This window comes from Mustela nigripes, chromosome 3 (assembly GCF_022355385.1).
Source record: "Mustela nigripes isolate SB6536 chromosome 3, MUSNIG.SB6536, whole genome shotgun sequence".
In the NCBI taxonomy this organism is placed as follows: Eukaryota; Metazoa; Chordata; class Mammalia; order Carnivora; family Mustelidae; genus Mustela; species Mustela nigripes.
The window spans coordinates 169,831,944-169,851,736 of record NC_081559.1 but is presented as its reverse complement, the minus strand read 5'-3'; the positions used below and the strand labels follow the sequence as shown (position 1 = coordinate 169,851,736).

At 36.4% G+C, this 19,793-nt stretch overlaps 1 pseudogene; it reads left to right on the top strand.

Moving 5' to 3' along the window:
- The window catches only part of LOC132014586 (pre-rRNA-processing protein TSR1 homolog), a 34,207-nt pseudogene extending 14,832 nt beyond the window's left edge, over positions 1-19,375 (top strand).
- The last annotated feature ends 418 nt before the right edge of the window (positions 19,376-19,793 follow it).

Genomic DNA, 19,793 nt, shown 5'->3' with positions numbered 1-19,793 from the left:
GATCATAGCCTGAGACAAAGGCAGAGGCTTAACCAATAGAGCCACCCAGGTGTCCCAACTTGAATCTATCTTTTAATTGGTTTTGAATTCAGGTAGCAAAGAAAGTTGGTATTTATTTATTTATATTTTAAATATTTTATTTATTTGACAGAGACAGAGATCACAAGCAGGCAGAGAGGCAGGCAGAGAGAGAGGAGGAAGCAGGTTCCCTGCCGCCTGCCGAGCAGAAAGCCCGATGCGGGGCTCGATCCCAGAGCCCCAAGATCATGACCGGAGCTGAAGGCAGAGGCTTTAACCCACTGAGCCACCCTGGCGCCCCAGAAGTTGGTATTTATTAGCCCCACAAATACCCCAATAACATTGTTTTTATATTTAACTTTTTAGCATTTGACATTTAAAAGATTGAGTGTAACTATCAAAATAAAAATAATTAATATTCTAATATTCTAAAAGTATTCATTTTAAGCTTACTGTATATTGATTGTCTAAATATAGATATACTTGTTTTTTTTAAAAAATCAACTTTCCCCTTGATTATCAGATTAACCAATATAAAAGTACTTTGTAAACAATTAAATGCTATAATTGGTAAGCTGCTATTAATATTTTTACCAATTTTATTTATTAATATAAAAATATAGGAAAGATATAATCTTTCTGCTTAGGGTGTTGGCCCTGTCAGAAATTGAGTAACTTATGGACAAGGAACACTGTGCTTTCCCAAAGATATCCTAAGATAAATATCTCATTGTTTTTAGAATTGCCTGAAATGACTGGCTGTAAATAGCTTTAAAATAATAGATGTCTCCAGTGTTTAACATGGGTTCTTGCTACTCAAAGTACTGTTACTGGGAGTTTCTTATAAATGTAGATACTTAAAGCCTTACTCAAAACCTCCGGAATCAGAGCATGCATTTTTTTTTTTCAAAATTCCATGTGATTATAGTTTTAGGAGTATTTGAGAAGTCTTGATAAAGGTCATACACAGTGAAATAAAATCATAGAAGTAAAGCAACACTACCTCTGTGCCATAAAAAGTCAAGATTTTTTTTTTGCTAAAATATTTATGCATCCCAAATAATTCCTTATTAATCTTCCAACAATGAATACATTTAAAATGTGCTCAGTTTCTCTTATTCTATTCCTTTTGTGATAATGAAAAGCATCAATGTCATGAGGCTGTCTTTCAGAGTTTCCAGAAAACACTAAATCAAGATAGATTTTTTTTTCATTCTATTCTTTGCCTCCATGATTGTGTTTAAACATTATCAGCCTCCGACATTAAAGAGAGCCTATTGCTCTTTATCAGGGCATGTGTCAAGGCAAGTAATATTCCACTGAATATATATTTCAGCCTGGAAACACCATAAATAATGCAGACAATATATGTTGGTTTGCTGAGTATAGTCCTCAATTATTCCTTTCATTTTTGCATAATTAGTAATGGTTTCCCATTTCCATTTAAAGTTATTTGGTTTGAATGACAGATTCTATGGTCACTCTGTCTATAAACAGACCAAACAAGAATACCTGAATGACTGCCTAAGGATTGTGAATCTGTGCGAGAGAAACAGAAAGTTACAGAACGAACAGTATCTTTGTGGTCGCTGATCAACAGTAATAAGGACAAGTACAAAAATCCTTTCTATACTAAAGAGATCAATCGAGTTTTATATCCAGTTGCCAGTATGCGCCACTTGGAGCTTTGGGTGAATTATTTTTTGGGGCGCCTGGGTGGCTCAGTGGGTTGAGCCGCTGCCTTCGGCTCAGGTCATGATCTGAGTCCTGGGATCGAGTCCCGGATCGGGCTCTCTGCTGAGCAGAGAGCCTGCTTCCCTCTCTCTCTCTCTGCCTGCCTCTCTGCCTACTTGTGATTTCTCTCTGTCTTAGGCTTACTATTCTTAGGCTTACTTTTACAATACAAATAGAATTTTAGGGCAATTTCTACTCCCAGTATGTTTGAAATAGAGTCTTTTCGAGGAAACTTCATGTTGTTTCTAACGTGGCTGTACATTTTGTATTTTTTACATTCTGCTAACAGGGTACAAGCATACAAATCTCTCCACATCCTCACTAACAATTGCCTTTTCGGGGTGGGGCGGGGGGATGGAGTCGATAATAGCCATTTTAAGGAGTAAAGTCACAGCTCTTTTTGTATTTGCATGTTGCTCAAGTTGAGTGCCTTTACTTAAACCTGTTTGCCATTTGTATGTCTTCTTTGAAGAAATGTCTATTCAAATCCTTTTTTCATTGATTGATTTTTATGTTGTTAAGTTTTAGGAGTTCTTTATATATTTTAGAAATTAACCCTTTATGAGAAACATGGTTGGCAGATATTTTCTACCATTTTGTGTGTTGACTTTTCACTCTGTTGATTGTTTCTTTTGCTCTGCAGAAGCTTTATAGACTCTCACTTGCTTATCTTGCTTTCACTGCCTGTGCTTTTAGTGTTAGACCCATGAGATCATTGCCAAGACCAATGTCACAAAGCTTTTTCCCTAGGAGTTTTACAGTTTCCAGTCTTAAATTTGTCTTTAATCCATTTAGAGTTGATTTTTGTGTATAGTGTAAGATAGGAGTCCAATTTCACCTTTTAGCATATTGCAGCTTTTTTCTTTTGGCAAATGAATTATGTCTCAAAAATCTGGAAAAAAAAAAAAGAAAAGAAATCTCTAAAATAGAGATTTGTGACTAAAATTCTTCTGAATGGTTTCTTTCTCTCTTCTATGTCCCTCATTTCAAATACCACTATAAATAATCTAATTTTATTTATTGAACTGATATAATGTAGATGTTGTGATTACTTCATGATGAAAGGTTTTATATTTGGCATACTAGAAATCTGTTAAAGCACTGCATGTGAAAGATATTGTGCTATATCTTCTTTAGGACATGGAATTCTACACTTAATCTTTCTCTATGTTCTCCAGGATAGCTAGACTAGAATATGAGCCTCCAAGCCCATGGTTATTTTCACTGTTCTTCACTGTAGATTTCTGGATTTTTAATTTTTTTTATACTACCACCAGTATTTCCTGAAATTAAGGGAAAAGCTTTGTGACATTGGTTTTTCAGATAGAGAACAAAACCAAAAGACATAAGCCTAATGATTCCTTTAGAAACCTGTTTTCTTATAGAAAGCTGTTGCACGTTCCTAGAAACACACTCTGAGATGGAGAATAGAAACCTGGAAGCTTGTTAGGTGTGACCTTCAGATCATTACCTGTGTGCAGGAAAGGAAACAGGATTGGGAGGGGCAGAGAACTGGAACAAAAAGCGGCTCAGAAGACCTCACAGGGAACTCTGTAGTCAGGAAGACCCATCAGAACTATCTCAGATTTATGCAAGGTTGCTAGGCCCATGCATACTCCTCATCAACCAGCTAAACTCTCTGAACCTACGGTTTCTGATTCAAATTGTTGAGAGAGAGAAAAGAAGGCAGGCAGGCCAAACAGGATGAAAGACTCTCTTCATGTCCCCTTCCAATAAGGCTTTTGTGTGGACTGAGATAAGACTGGATAGGAATGGTTTTACACAGCTCAATATGTATTACTATTTCTAAATAAGAAGGAGGTCATGCATATAATGAAGTATGCCTACAAGCACTTTGGAAATTAATGTTCATAATGGAGTGTTCTATTTGAAAGAGGCCCCGACATCAGTCAGTTATGCCGCTATAAACGACACTCTTCTCAAATGGTTTGTAGGGATAAAAAAAATGTTAAAATTGGGCAATGACCCCCAGATTATGCCTGACTTGCTAAAAATATTGATTCTTTTAAATAGCTTAGATACTAAACTCTCCAATTTTCATATTTTAATTCTACACCAAATCATAATATTGAGAGAAATATCGCAACTTGAGTAAATTGCAAAGGTAGAACAGCAATATGATTTATTTCAACTCAAGTAAAGAAAAATGATGTACCTCCAAGCTGACAGTCTAACTGGAAGATGCATGTTGGGAGAGAGCTAATATAATAAATCAGTTGCATAAAGAATTGTCTCTTTTGGTAAATAAATTGGTAAATGCTTTAGATTTGCAACACATGCGGGACTTAGACTGCTATAGGCAGAGATTTAGGGCTGGCTAGTTTTGTACTTTATGGCAGGTGCCAGTGTTGGCAGGAAAAATCTGGAGAATTGAAAGGATATAGAGAATTACTTGGCCACGCTGTTGTTTAGCAGAGAAGTGATGTGCTGTCCGGCACTGGTGCCATGGAGAAGCAACTGCCAAAAACTCAGTTCTCTTACCGATGTTACAACTACATTTCCTGTAGATGATAAGGAAACCTAAGTAAATCTAAGACTGAAAATATTGGTTTTGTTTTCTTCTGTCATTATCTGCCATCACTACCTTTTTCCAGGAGTCTAACGTCCAGGGCATATGTAATTATATACACTTACCGAGTTTAGAGGCCTCCTTTACCCAGTGCCAACACCACTGGCAGGAGAATTTATTTTCAAAAGCTATTAAGATTTGATGAGTGTTCCATTAAATTTATGGAGGAGTTTGGGAAAAATTGACATCCTACCATTATATTTTCTAAACCATGTACATGCTGTATCTCTTGAATTATTTAGTTTTATTTGATGTTCCTCAGCAATGTTTTCATGTTTTCAATGTACATATCTTGCATATATCCCCATAAATGCATCCCTAGTTCTTTTATAATAGGATTTGTGTATCAAGACTCATTTTACTAATAATACAGAGAAATATGATTGAGCTTTTTATATCGACAATGTATCCTGACACCTTGCTAATTTTACTTCTCCTTTATGTCTTGCTTTGGAGATACATTCTGAAGTTGTTACACAATTAATAATTTTTAAAGACTTCAATGTATGGGCAATTTATTTGTTCAATAGCATTGAATATTTGAAGGAGCACATCACTTAGAATCAGAAATTTGGTTTCAACGGCCATTTACTAGCTACACCTTAAAATTATCATTAATCGCGCACCTATATTTCCATCTTCAAAGTGGGAAGATATGTTTCTCAAAATTCACACCAGGAATAAAGGGATAAAAGAAAAATAGGCAGCAATACAGATCTCCCAGCTTCCGTCTTTGTAATTTTTCAGGTCATTTATAATCATTCCCTTCAGATGGATAGCTTGTAAGGTGGAAAAATTAGTTGATTTTAAACAGATAAAACAAGTCCTAAAATGAAGTGACATGACTCAAAATATTCCTTGAGTTTTGGCCTTAACTTCTGTGTGAAATGATGAATTTAATGGCAATTAGACAGAAACAAAGAAACGCATTTCAGGCACAATTATCAAGCTGCTAATATCCTCAGTGAAGCACAGCATGATTTGTTTCTGTTGCCTTGTTCCAGTCCATTTGGCTAGAATCCCAGTTTATCCAGGCGTTCATGTATGGTTGAAATTAGTGAAAGTCTCATGCTTCCAAATTTTTTTCAGTTCTTTGTCTAATACAACAACTGCTTTCTTAGTGCTTTTCCTTTCAGATATCCAAAGCCTGAGAGCAAAGTATACACTCTTCTCTATTTTGATCCTTGAAGATCATTTTCTGTCCTATTTTTCTCTGCTTTCAAATTTGTTCACTATTAAATTTCCCTCTACATATTCCTTGTGCTTTCTTTGTTTTGCTTTGTTTCGCAATGCTATGGGTACTTAAAAGTTAGAGAAAGAAATTGCCTTGGTTCTAACCATACTTATTTGAATTAGTATTTCCTATCTTAGAAATAACTGAATAGAATTATTATCTAAAAATATCTGTACTGCTATAATTATAGCTACTGACAGAAGACAAACACAGATTGGTGTATGTTCCACTTCTCTGCTTCTCTATATTCATTTTCTTCTCTCTACTGTCATTCTACAAGGAGGAGACTTTTGCAAACCCAATAGTTTAATAATTAGAATTCACTGCTTATCAATTAAGCAGGGGGGAAAGGCCAATTGAGGAGATATAATCAAATTTTGGTTAAAATTATTATTTTCAAATATTTCTGAGGATTAAAAAAATCTTGTTTAATTTTTTGGTTCTTGTAGCCAATATAAACAAATATAAGCATTAAATATGTTCATGTTCTAATACTAGTTTCAGAAATATTGAGATTAAGTAAACATATAAATTAAACATATATAAAGCCTTCATAAACAATAAGGGAAAAAGAAAATGAAGAAAAAGTGACACGCTAAATGTTTAAATTTATGTTATAAATTTATCAATCCATACAGACGCACACACACACATCCATAAAATCTCCACATTAATGTGGCGGTACAGAAAGTGAAATACAGAAAATTAGTTTCAGATCTTGCCCCAGAGTCACATAATTCAGATTTGTCGGACACACAGAATGCAGAATACAGGTGAGCAGAAAAATCCATGTTCATGCTCTCCCTGTGTTTCTGTTGGCAGAGCTTCCCGAGCTGAGGGAGCAGACGTTCAAATGCCCATATAAAATGTAAAAGAGACACAAAAAGAAATTTAAATGTGACTTGATACAACATTAAGGTCTCCACATAATCTCAGCATTTTAACCACCATTAATATCAGTCATTCAAACAAGAGTCATGCCAAACTCAAGCCAAAGCTCCTTTAAGAAAAGAAAATTTTTAGCTAGAAAATATTCTTTCATGGACTTGCAAGAGGGACAAAATCAATGGAAATGGATAGAAGCAGAAGGTGTTCCATCAGCATGAAATGCAAAGAAGAGAAGAAGAACACTTAAAAATAATCACCTCCAAGCATAGTATTTGTTAGGTTCTTAAAATGCAGAAGACACATGGCAGTATTTTGTTTTAAGCTCAGCAAACTTAACAGGCTAATTTGTGACACCTGTCCCTACTGCTATTTAACATACAACACATATCAAGTATATGAGCAGAAACCTGAAAAGCTTAAGTATATTTAGTATAACAAACATTTTGTGAGATTCTAGGTGCAGGTGCTATGGTTTAAAAAAAAAAAAAAAAAACCCTTATAAATGTACCTACAAAATCCTGGCGGATGAGTAAGTAGAAACTGCAATGATCTTAAGCTGTTGGAGAATAGGAGAACACTGCTAATTAATTGTAACACCTAATTGCAATACCTACCAATTTCTCTTAAGCTACAGATCTCCTTTGACAAAAATACGAAGTTAGCTTTGTAAATGGTAGGCACATAGAACCATTGTTTCTCAATGCCAGGCGGTAGTCACTACTGTTAGTAGTGACTAACTACTACTTATAAGCATCATCATAATAAACATTTTGATACTAAGCTTTCCCTGTATTATCCTTCACAGAAAACAGAGTGGTGACAATACTATACGTACCTGTTTTATTGACATTGCTCTCATTTCCAGACATGCATTCTAGTTAAATCATCCAACCACCATAAAATCTCTGTGTTTAACCAAAGACTAGGGTGGAAGAGCAAACACCTGGATTCTAGTATGCGTTCTTCTATTGTTTATTGTAAATTGCCCCCAACATTTTTTTGCTCTGTGTTATTTCCAAATAGCTAAGTCACTTGTTATATGACCTCTTAATCAATGACAGGATACCTTTGTCACTGAAGCATTTTCCTCACCACATATTTTTGCATTGTCTTAGATTCCAAGGCTTGCTGCTATTTACAGAACTTTCACATATCTGTCACCTGATTTCTTAAACACATACAAGGACCCCTGGGTGCTCAGTGCTCAGTCGGTTAAGCATCTGACTCTCGATATCAGCTTAGGTCATATCTCATGGTGGGGAAATTGGGCTCCTCACTGAGCATGGAGCCTGCTTGGGATTCTCTCTCCCTCCCTCTCTTTCTACCCCTCCCCTGATCATGCTCTCTCTCTCCCTAAAACAAAACAAAAACCACACATTTGAAAATATGCAAGAAAAAATTACAAATAAAAGACTTTTTATTATCAGCTTTACACCACACACACCACACACACACACACACACACACACACCTATAAATGATTTAGCTACTTGTCATAACTCAACTGAGAGGTCTAGGTATTTTTAGGGTTAATTTGCTTAGTAGACCTGAAGAAAGAGATAGATGTATTTATATCTTTTCTAAGTGGTTCTTTATAACTATTAAGATTTCTTTAAAATAGAAACTGTAGGAGTTGGCATTTTAGAATTCATTCTGCCTTTCAGGTGATTTTTCTTTCACACAGTCTTTGGAACAACATATTTCCCTCAAAGGAATTTAAGGAAGTTGATGGCAGCTGTTAAAATAATGGAATCCTATGTCAATCAGAGGTTAGCAATACAATTAAATTCCATTCAAAAAGTATTTACAGTGAGCCTAACTAGAGTAAAATACTAAAATAAATTGGTATAATTTGCAAAATTTCATCCAATGGTAATATAGATATATATTCCCCTATGCACAAACGTATGCATCTACAATAGAAATACCTATCTCTGTGCTCACTACTAAGAGGAAAAAGTATAGAGAAAACCATGTTACTTTAACTACAAATGTTAAGATTCATCTTGGAAAAAATTCAACTAATAGGGAATTTTAAAAAATCGTATCAGAATTAAATAATCCATTAGTTAAGCCATCTTATTAGATATAATTCAGCAATTAAGTAAGACCTATAAGGACTTAATTAAGTATCTAAGCCAAACATGGTGTGAACCAAAAGCTCAACTTTTAACCAATCATTTGGTTTTTTGGTCAAACAAATGATTTCATTGTGGTTTTCTAAAGCCTCTTTTTACATGTTATAACAGACATTAATTATGCTTTAATTTTTTCTTGCTGTTGCATACTAAGACTTCTATCACAAGATCTATCCCACTTTCTTTGGTTTATTACTAAAAATTAATCATCTTCATTAGCCTGATACTGCAAGGATTAAATCAATGGTCAAAAATTGTAAGCAGGACTATGAACCTCTAGCAATAGTTATCAATATAGCTCTATAAAGTTTTCTAGATTATCTATCAAACAAACTTAATTGATTTTCTATTGCTGTATAAAACTGTCCCAAATTCAGCAGTCTGAAACACTGAACATCTATTAGCTCACACAGAGATCAGGATTCCGACAGTGGTTTAATAGCTGATTCTGATTCAGGAGGCTATATTATAAGATTTCTGTCAAGCTGTCAGCCGGGGCTGGAGTCATATGAAAGTCTGACAGAGACTAGAGCCTCTGCTTTCATAATAGCTCACTCATATGGTCAGTGGTCGAAGGACTCAGTTGTTTATCACCCGCGTTCCAGCACTGACATATGCTACATGGCAACTGGCTTCTCCCTAAGTCAGTGATGCAAAAGGGACAGACCAAGATGGAAACGACAATACCTTTCATAAACTAACTTCAAAAGCAACATACCATCAGTCTATCATATTCTACTGGTTACACAAATCAACCCTAGGACCAGCTAGGAGGGGAACACACAATGGTATGAATACAGGGAGGTGCGGGGTCACTGGAGGTCATCTCAGAGGTCGGCAACTACACAGATGATCAGGATAAGCACTTATTACTTGGTATTTGAAAACTAAAACAAATTCCCTAAAAGTAGTCTCCAATTAGACCACCAGAGCTATAGTCTAATACACTATCTTAAAGGCTATTTTTTTAAACCAAGTATAGCATGCATGCATTCTATTATTCTTCCTATGATCACTTACTATCGCCAGAGTCTCTGCTGTCTGTTGTCCAAAGCAACAGGGGGACTACATAATGCTATTCAATCTGAGTCACTCTAGATATTTAGTATCTCTCCCTTTCCCAACCAAGAGAAAATTTCTAAGTAAAATACAAATGTTTTATTTCAAATATCTCATTTCACTATAGCTAGGGCCCACACCCCAGATTTCAACCTCTCCAAACAGGTGTTCCGACTCCAGTTTTTGAGTACTGAAATTTACATTTGCTTGTTTTGCCCATCATCATTCATCCAGCACCACTAATTATATGCATATGCATGTATTAGGCCTTCTTTAAGTTCTCTAAGATAAGTACCTGACCAAATAATTACCCATATAGCAAAAAAAAAAAACATCAACCGGTGTCCATGACATTCAGTACTCTCATATATCTTAAAGGTGAATAACTTTATAAACACATATGGATTTTGAAGATTCAGTATGGAGTCACACGTGAGATAGAACCTTACAAAGTTATGATGCTGTCCAATAGGCTGTAAAATGTATTTTAAGTTAACAATCAAAATATGGGAAATTTTCAACCAAATAGCCAAAAAATAGTCAAAGCAATCTTGAGACAAAGGAAAGCTGGAGGTATCACATTCCTGAATTTCAAACTATGCTGCAGGATTTGGTAATCAAAACAGTATGGTACTGGCACAAAAACAGACACATAGATTAATGGAACAGAATAGAGAACCCAAAAATAAACCCATATTTATGTGGCCAACAAATCTATAACAAAAGAGCAAGAATGTACAATGACAAAAAGTCTCTTCAATAAAGGATATTGGAAAAACTTGACTGATATATACAGAAGAATGAAACTGGCCTACTTCCTTATACTATCTACAGAAATAAAGCCAAGATGGATTAAAGACTTGAATGTAATACCTGAAACCATAAAACTCCTAGAGGCAAACTAGGCAGTAAGCTCTTTGACATAGGCCTAAGCAATATTTTTTGAATTTGTCTCCACAACAAAAGCAGAAGTGAACAGATGGGACTACTTCTAACTAAAAAACGTTTTCACAGCAAGGAAACCATCACAAAATGAAAAAGCAATCTACTGAATTGAAGAAGACATTCACAAATGATATATCTGATAAGGAGTTAACATCTAAAATACATAAAAAACTCAGAATTCAGTATCAAATAACCAAGAAATGTAATTAAAAAATGGGCAGACGACCTTAACAGACATTTTCCCAAAGAAAGTATACAGATGTCCAACAGACACAAAAAAAATGATGCTCAATTTAATTAACCATCAGGGAAATATAAATCAAAACCAAAATGATGCCACCACATGCCTAGTAGGATCAAAAAGATTGGAAATACCAAGTGTTTGAAAGGATGAGGAAAATAGGGAACTCTCAGGCACTGTTGGTGGGAATATAAATTGTTACAGCTACCATGGAAAACAGCATGGAGGTTTGTAAGAAAAAAATTAAGAAGTAGAAATGCTATACCTTCCAGCATTTCCATTTATATGTATTTATCTGAAAAAAATGAAAATGCTATTGTAAAAAGACATACGTACTCCTATGTTCGTTGCAACATTGTTTACAAGCACTGGGATACAGAAGCAATCTACATAAATGTTTATTTAAAGATGAATAGATAAAGAAAATGTGTATATATACACATATATATACACACAGATGGCTATATGTATACACACACACACACACACACACACACACAATGTGATATTACTCAGCCACAAAAATGATGAAATCTTGCTATTTGGGACTACATGGATGGACCTAGAGGGCATTATGCTAGATGAAACATATCTGACAAAGACAAATACCATATGTTTTTACATATATGTGAAATATACAAAATTAAAGAAATGAACAAACAAAACAAAACAGAAACAGATTCACAGATACAGAGAACAAACTGATGGTTCCTGGGGATAGAGGTAGATGAAACAAGAGAATGAAATTCAGAGGTACAATCTTTCAGTTATAAAATAAATAACACACTGGGATATAATGTACAGCATAAGGAATATAATCAATAATATTGTATGTGACAGATGGTAACTAGACTTACTGTGGTAACTATTTCATAACTTATATAAATATCAAGTCACTATGTTGTATGCCTGAAAATAATACAATATTGTATGTCAATTCTTCATTTTAAAAGAAGGGAAAAAACACTGTATTACTATTATATATTCCTGCTCATCTAGAAAAACCTTTTAATTAAAAAATATTTTAAAATTTGCTCCCATAAATAGAATACAATAGGAAACAAAGAGTAGAAGTTGAATTATGCATAAATATATACTTACAGAAAAAATGTGTACTTACTCCCATGATTCTGGGTTCGACTGATTTAAAAGTTTGCATTCCAAAGACTGCTTCAAAAATACACATTGAATTGCATTGATTGTTACTGCATTGGTTTAGAAGCTAAGATTGCCTCATAACCAGTGCAGCTTCTCATACAATAAGGTAAGAAGACAAATGGAGTATTTATGTTGACTGGCGACTGGTATGATTAATGTTCATTATCAGAGGAATAAGTATTACATAATGGAATAAGGAATATGAATAAAACTCAGATAATCCTCTAAAGTACTCACTAGTACAACTACATAGAATACCAAATGTTACTGTAATTTGTAGAGGCAGGAAAATCAAAATCACAGATGCTCCTTAATAAAAGTATAGACCATACCAGTGGGTACTAAACGTGACAAAGTTGAGGTGCTGCCTCAATGCCAGAAGAATCTGAAATGGGTGATTGAGGAGGCAACTTGTAAATATGTACTGTAGTCTCATGTTTTGTTTTAAACACCACGGACTATAATCTTTATTCATTTTTAGTTCCTTGTTAGTTTTTGTATTTATTTCTATATTGTAGCAAACTTCCTTCCATAGCAGAACAAGGATTTCCTAAAGAGTCTGTACGTAGAACTGGATGCAAAACTTAATCAAATTTTAGGTCATCTTCCTTTGGAAGTAGAATTTGCTTCAGTGGTGTAAGAAACGTATTATGTCACATGGAATCAGTTGTTTTATAAGTATAAATAGAGGAATATATGCAGATGGTGAGGGAAAAAAGTTCATCATAGTAGATAACTGCCACTTGTTGATTAGCTATAATTTAAACACCTCTTAAATTTAGAAGTAATCCCTAGTTTCATGGTGTATCTGGCGGGAGGCAAGGCTCCATTCTATGCCCACACTCTATTAAGTCCTAGATATAGGAGCTTGGGTTGTTGAATCAGATCTTCCTTATTTAGGCATTGACTATTGAGACTCACAAATTTAAAGAGAAGTTAGAGCTTATTCTAGTTGACAAAGTCAAGGTTTCAATGGTGGCATTTGTGAGAGATGGCAAAATTGAGTGTCCAGTGCGAAATGCCCAGAGTGGCATCCCATCAGTTTATTCCAGTAGCCTGTTGTCTGCTGGCCAGTTACCTTGTTATTGTTCATTTTTTCAGTCTGGTTATCCAAATTCATTCTAGGTCAATTTTATATCATCCCAAATGACGTCCATTCACATGTTATATTTCTGTTTTTGCAACAAACTGTAAGGAATTTGAGAGATGCCCTCTAAATTTAGATAACCAGTATACATTTGCCCTAGATGAAGCTTCCAAATATAAACATGAAAAAGTCAACAATAAAGTGAAGAAAAGAAAAAGTTGAGTGCTTAGTTTCATTGCACCATTTATGAAGTAAATATGGGTTTGGAAATTCTCTGTCAAATTTATTTAAAAAATAATATAGGAAGATATTATGACTGTGCATTTTTTTAGTCTAAACTGTCAATACTTTATGGAATAGTTGGTAGAAGTTGAAGCAGCATATAAAACATTGAAATAGTGCAGGTAGGTAAATACTATGGCTGTAAAAATTTGAAAAGACTTACTATGGTTCTTTTTGGATCAAGAGCCAACTTTTCAGACTCACAGTGGCTCAGAAACTTTCATTTATCTTACTAATGTGAGAGGAATTGGAAAACAGCAATGCCAAAAGATCAGACCCCCCAAAACTGTTTTTCTATTTTGTTCAAGGAAATAATAATAAAAAAAATTCATTTCAGTTGCTTTTCCTGAGGCCTCTTATATTTCCCATCTATTCTTGATCTATGAATATTATTGTGTTCCTAGCTTACCTATGGGCCCATTTTTTATTTATACTTTGTTCCTATATGATTTCATATAGTTTCATGGTTTCAAATAACATCAATATGCCAATTCTTCCCAAACTTCTCTCTAAATTTGAGCTTTTCCTTGAGCTCCAGACTCATATATACAAGTATGTACTATTAGGTGGTAGAACCACATGAAATTGATGACATTAGGTAGTTTTTAGCTTACAAAAAAATAAAAAGAGAGAGAGAGAGAATTTTATATGGTTTAAACTAATCAATATCTTCACTTGGATGGTATACAGTAATCTTGTATTTAACATTTCCAAACATAACTCATGACTTCCCATGTCTTTAACTCCTTGTCAAAATTATATCTAACCCAGGTTTTTCATCACAGAAAGTGGCCAAACATTTCACACAGTTGCTCGGGATCAAAACCAAGGAGAGATTCTTGATTTGTTTTCCACTCATATACCTCTAAATTCAATATGTATAACACACCCTATTTTTTTGTTCTACTTCCAATATATCCTGCAGCCACTTTTTTCCTTCTCAAAGAATAAAATCCTTTTAAAAGTATCATTATGTCTTATCTTAGCTACTATGATGTCCTCCTGACTAGTCTCTACATTCCATCATTTTTGGAGGCCCGTTCCAGTCACAGAAGAGAGAGTTTCTAAAATGTGAACTACATTATGCATATCTCACACTTAAAACAATTAACATATCAAATTTATGTAATAAATGTTGATTGTGTATCTTACTTAATATAGTCCTACATATTCTGGGTCCAGCTTATTTTTCTCACCCCATCCAGCATCAGTCTCCCCTTTTCCTCATTATGCTCCATTCATGTAGAAATATTTTATGACTATTTTTCAGAATTTCATACTATTTCATAGTTTTATCGTATTTTTATGAGCATGAGTTACTCTTTAAGTTATTGTGGATGCACTTAAAATGTACAAATCTAGATGAGCTATTGCTTAACTGCCTTAAGAAGGATTTTGGTGTCAAGAATTGAAAAGACATGGTGCTTGCCCACAAATATCAGAGAAGTGGCAGAAGAATCCTGTCCTGAAAGATTATCTGGCCTGGGAATATTCTGGTATCAACATTGGTTGTAACACAGCAGATAAATACTGTGCAGAGAAGAGTTAATGTAGTCAACCTGAGACGGCTATTCTTAGAAAAAGCCTGCTTAGAAGGTTGGTCCTGGGCTGGCATCTGTTAACCGGGTTTTTGGAGTATTTCTAGGCAACGATTAATTGATTAGGGTGGCTCTTAGTGCCTAGACCATTTGCACAAGCAATGTGCCTTAATCATAAATACCTGCTTTCCTTCGGGGAGTCTGGAATTTTGGTATGTGGCACAAAGAGAGTGCTTATGTGGTTTGTCCCCAATAAAAGTCTTGGGCCCTGAGTCTCTAATGGGTGTTTATAGTAGACAACATTTCATATGTTGTTACTGTTCTGCTGATGGGAGAAGAGTGCATTCTGTGTGACCCCTCATAGACAGAAAAGAGAATAAGAAAGCCCACACAGAGATTCATCCAGATTCCACGTGTGTTTCTCCTTTATGGTCTAGCTGTGCATCCTGACTGCATCACTATACTGAATCCTAACCACAAATAAAAATAAATAAATAAATAAACAAACAGATAAAAGATGTGATGCTTGTTTCGTCTTGCTTTCTAGTGTTAGTAGTCTGGGGTAGCTTGTAAAGATGAGTTGCTGCATCTGGCTCCTCCAACAAATAAGAGAGAACCATGACATTTATTGAGAGTTTTGGATTTAATAGGCAACAGATCAATCATTTGGACATACTCATCCAGCTCTTTTACCAAGGTTGGAAATGAGAGTCAGTCCTATTTTCCCATGTGAGACACTAGTGAAATTTTTACTTTCTGTCCTTGAGTGTATGGAACTTTGGGTTCTACAATGCAGTTATTAGTTCCCATGGGAGAATGCTTTCACCACAGGACTCAACAAGGGTTCTAATACATTGCAATTTGAATTCTCCACCTGGCCATTTTAGGTTCCTAATGACAGTGAATCAAAAATTAAAGAATTTTACTCTACCAAGTGAGCTTTTTAGGTTAAGGGTTACTGGACTCTTAGGAAATTAGGTTGCTACTTTACAGTGGTATAAGGAGAATATTGTTTGGAATGCAGGTGATAACCGGGAGTGCCTTTTGGTACTCCTGTACATCCTGTACTTAAAATTAATTTGGAACTAAAACAACCCAAAGTCAGTAGGACTGCTGATGCCCTATAACCTTCAGGAATGAAGGTTTGATCAGACAGGAAGACACAACCAGCTAACATGGTAACTTAGAGAAGAGTCATGAATGAACAGGAAAAGAAGATAGTTATAAGTACTGGCTATGGCCACATGAATAGTTGCAGAAACAAGGACTACAATAGTTATTTGTATTTCTTCCTTATATTAGTGTTAGGATATTTGGTTATGTATAAAATATTTACTTCTTTCCCTCTCTCACCTCCCTCCTATTAAACACAAGAAGTGTTAATGGAAGCTGACCTCAAATCTCAAAATTTGAGTTATAAGAAATTGAGGAAAATGTGATTCAGCGAGGAGAGGAATATATTTTACACCAAAATAGTTAAAATGATTTGTATCCTCTCTGGGAAAAGATGAGCATGTTTTTTATTGTTATGAGGGATAATTGCATCATTAAAGATGAAGCATCACTTTTCCATTACCTTTATTTGGAAGTTTTGTGCAGTTTAAAATAGTGTATATATTGGTCAAGATGACAAGGAATTGATTATGGAAGCTTTAAATTATGTTGATTCAGCTTAGTTAGAACTGTCTCCCTTCCAGATTTCTGTCTCTCCTTAATTCTGGGCTAACATTGGCCTAACCTAGAGAAATTTGCAGAAGATTCAGAAGGCGGAGTGAAACAGCAGCCTGTTAATGCGTAACAAGTAAGGTTAGGTGCTCTTGTGACATACAAGTTATGTCAACATTGTGTTGACATGCCTTGTGGACCTGGGGTAGAAGCTAAGCTGCAGATGCCTTACTGCCTGCCAGGTCTTCTTGCAGCTTCTCCAAATCCTGGGAGTGGTTTTTTAAAGTTTCATGGTCAAGTGCATCAGCATTTTTTGCTGGTTGTCTAAATCATCAACATTGGGAGTTTTACCTCAAGGTTCCAACTCACTTTTGCATATTCCAGTTCGCCATTACTCTTTCCTCACTTCATGTCATGCCCATTTTCTTTCCAAACTGTGCACACTGTGGGGCTTCAGAGACAGCAGCAGATGCGTGGGATACAGACTTACATAGACTTCATTGGTACCCATAAACCCATAAGGATCTTTACAGGCTTGGAATCTCTGATTAAAACAGCCTGACACAGGCTGACTGGGTATACCCGAGTGGTGTCATAGTAGCCCACTCTTCTGACCCATTCAAGCAGCAGAATAAAACTCATAAATCCAGGCAGCACTGGAATCTGGGATCTGTGCAGCAGGATGGCAAAGGCTATCTAGTGCTGAAAATCCTAAGCAAGAAGGTGAGAAAAGAGCTCAGCAGAGTAAACCAGAGGCACCATGCCAGCAAGCTCTGAAACCAGAAGAAGAGGTGGTTCTGGCAGAGAAGAGACGGCTGGGCAGCAAGGATGGCCCTCCTTATTGGGTACTGGTGCTATGCCTACACAATAGGATTTCCCTGTTAGAGGACCTTTGCTGTTTCAGGCTAAGGACACTGGAACAGTACACGTGAATGAATAGGGAAGCTCTACTAGCTTTATGTTGTTAGGCACTCCCCACACATACTCAAAACATCCGTGGTTATTCACCACTTCAAGGCCCTGGGATCTGCACCATGTTAGACATGGTGAAAGTGGCAGATACCATCCTTTTTTAACTTGATCCTCTAGAAGGCTGGGGATCACTGCCTCTCCTGCTTGTTTGCTCAGGGCCTTCCCACCTATACACTAGTTGTCTAAGTAGTTTCTGGCCTCCCACTGAAGGGGTTTCTGGCCTCCCACTGAAGAAACAGAGATGCCAGAAAGAAGCTAAGTAAAGCAGTAGAAAAGTGCTTTCCTGATGACAAACTTCTCCTGTAGACACTCAACCTGAGAGAAAGATGCTAGTCCGGCAGCTGGCTAACCAAAAGCAATGACATCTTGCCTTTCCAGTTTGACAGGCCTACCTGACTGCCCATGTTGCTGACTTTGTGCCTAGTGAGGAGAACTTGGTGGGCACCTTGAAAATCTGAGGCTCTGTTCGTGAGCCAGTTCTGAATGTGAATAGCTTGCTGTATATCACTGGACAAGGTGGTTTCCAGATGAAACAGATAAATGCTCTGAAGGACCCTTTCCTTTTAAATCCTAGAGTGGTCAAATCCCAAAAGGACCATCTTGACAATCGATATTTGTGCAGTGGATGCTGTAGCTGGTATGGAGGAAGACATTAAGGTCCTAGCAAAGGCAGACCCTGATAGACAAGCAAGCATCTTTGTAAATAAAAGTTATCCCGGATCTGAAGGAAGAAGACCAAACCTGGCCCACTAAAGAGGAGCTGAACAAGGTAAAATCACTTCTTGAAGGCAAGTTCCAAGGTGGTAAAGAAGGTTCCCAGAAGTGTAGCAAATTACCAAATTGAATTGATTTGGGATGAGAATGGTGCAAGTGGTGGGGAAGGTGAATATGATGGTATGGAACATGAGGATTCTATTGATGAGGAATCTTGGGATGAGGGTTAGTAAAGAGGAAGGGGGGAGGAATGTGAAACTGACTACAGCAGAGTCCACATGTGATGATCTGTATAATGAGAAAATGGATGAAAAGGCTGAGGAAAACAATGTCGGAGAAATACAAATAAGAAAGACTGGAAGAGCTATTTCCAGATGAAGTAGAGACACCACCCCCCGCCCTGGCGCCGTGACATGGCTGCGAAAATTCAATTTCAAAAGTACAGAGACCTCCAGAGCTTCTGCATGTCTTCATGGGACCCTAAGAAAAATCATACTCAGGATTATGCTCTGATCATTCAGTTTCAGAACTTTGCTAACACTTGAAGGAACTGAGGCTGGCTGATAACGTCATGCTTCATATCCGAAGTCCCCATCTCAGGGTTTGAGTGCTTCAAGCAAAGAGCACACCACTGATTGCATTTTCATTACTCCCTGATCTTAAGGTGTCAATACTGAATATGGTGGGACGCTGGCAACACAGAGCCGATGAAAGCTAGAGGGGCTGATCTTCCAGTGTGGGTTTGGGTGATTCCAACCCTCACCTTTGCTCTCTCAGCACACTTTGGTGGATAAACATAAATTTCAGAGATTTATGACTACTGACATAGCCTTGGTTGTGATGAATATATGGCCCAATCATTTTTCCTCCTGCATCTTTGTTGCTTTCCAGATAGAATAGCAACGGAAATGCACAGCCTCATTGCTATAGGCCATCAACTCTCAGTGGATCTGGACAAAATAGTCATCCAGAGAGTTGCTTTGAGTGATTACACCTGTGGCATGGACTACCCTGGTGAAGATGATCCAGAGAAGAGGCCGGTGAAGGACCTGGGACTGAGATTATGTGCTTTTTGGTGGGTGATTGTGGGATTCCAGGAGTCTACAGTATGATCTAAAATGGATATGTGTGTTGGCACATTCTCTGCTGCAGCAGATTGCCATTTAGGGAGAACAGTGCAACCAGAGGAAGATCAGACTAGAAACATTTAAAGTATTAATCTCAGGGCAGGAAATTTTTTTTTGTGTGTGGGTCTTAGAGCAGTAATAGTTTGACAACTAGTCAAAAAGCCATAATGTCTTCAGTAGAATAGGTAAGAAAGAATGTGGTACGTAAAGTCAGAAAAAAGGAGGAACTAGATCACAATTGTCAGTAGTTCTTAACCTAGATGTCCATTAAGATCACTGGGGGACTTTTAAGAAATAACCTTGCCTGTCACCAACTTTAGAAATTCTGATTTAGTTGATCTGGGCTAAGGTCCAGTGAAAGACAATTTAAAAAGTAACCTAGATGACTCCAGTGTACTCAGCT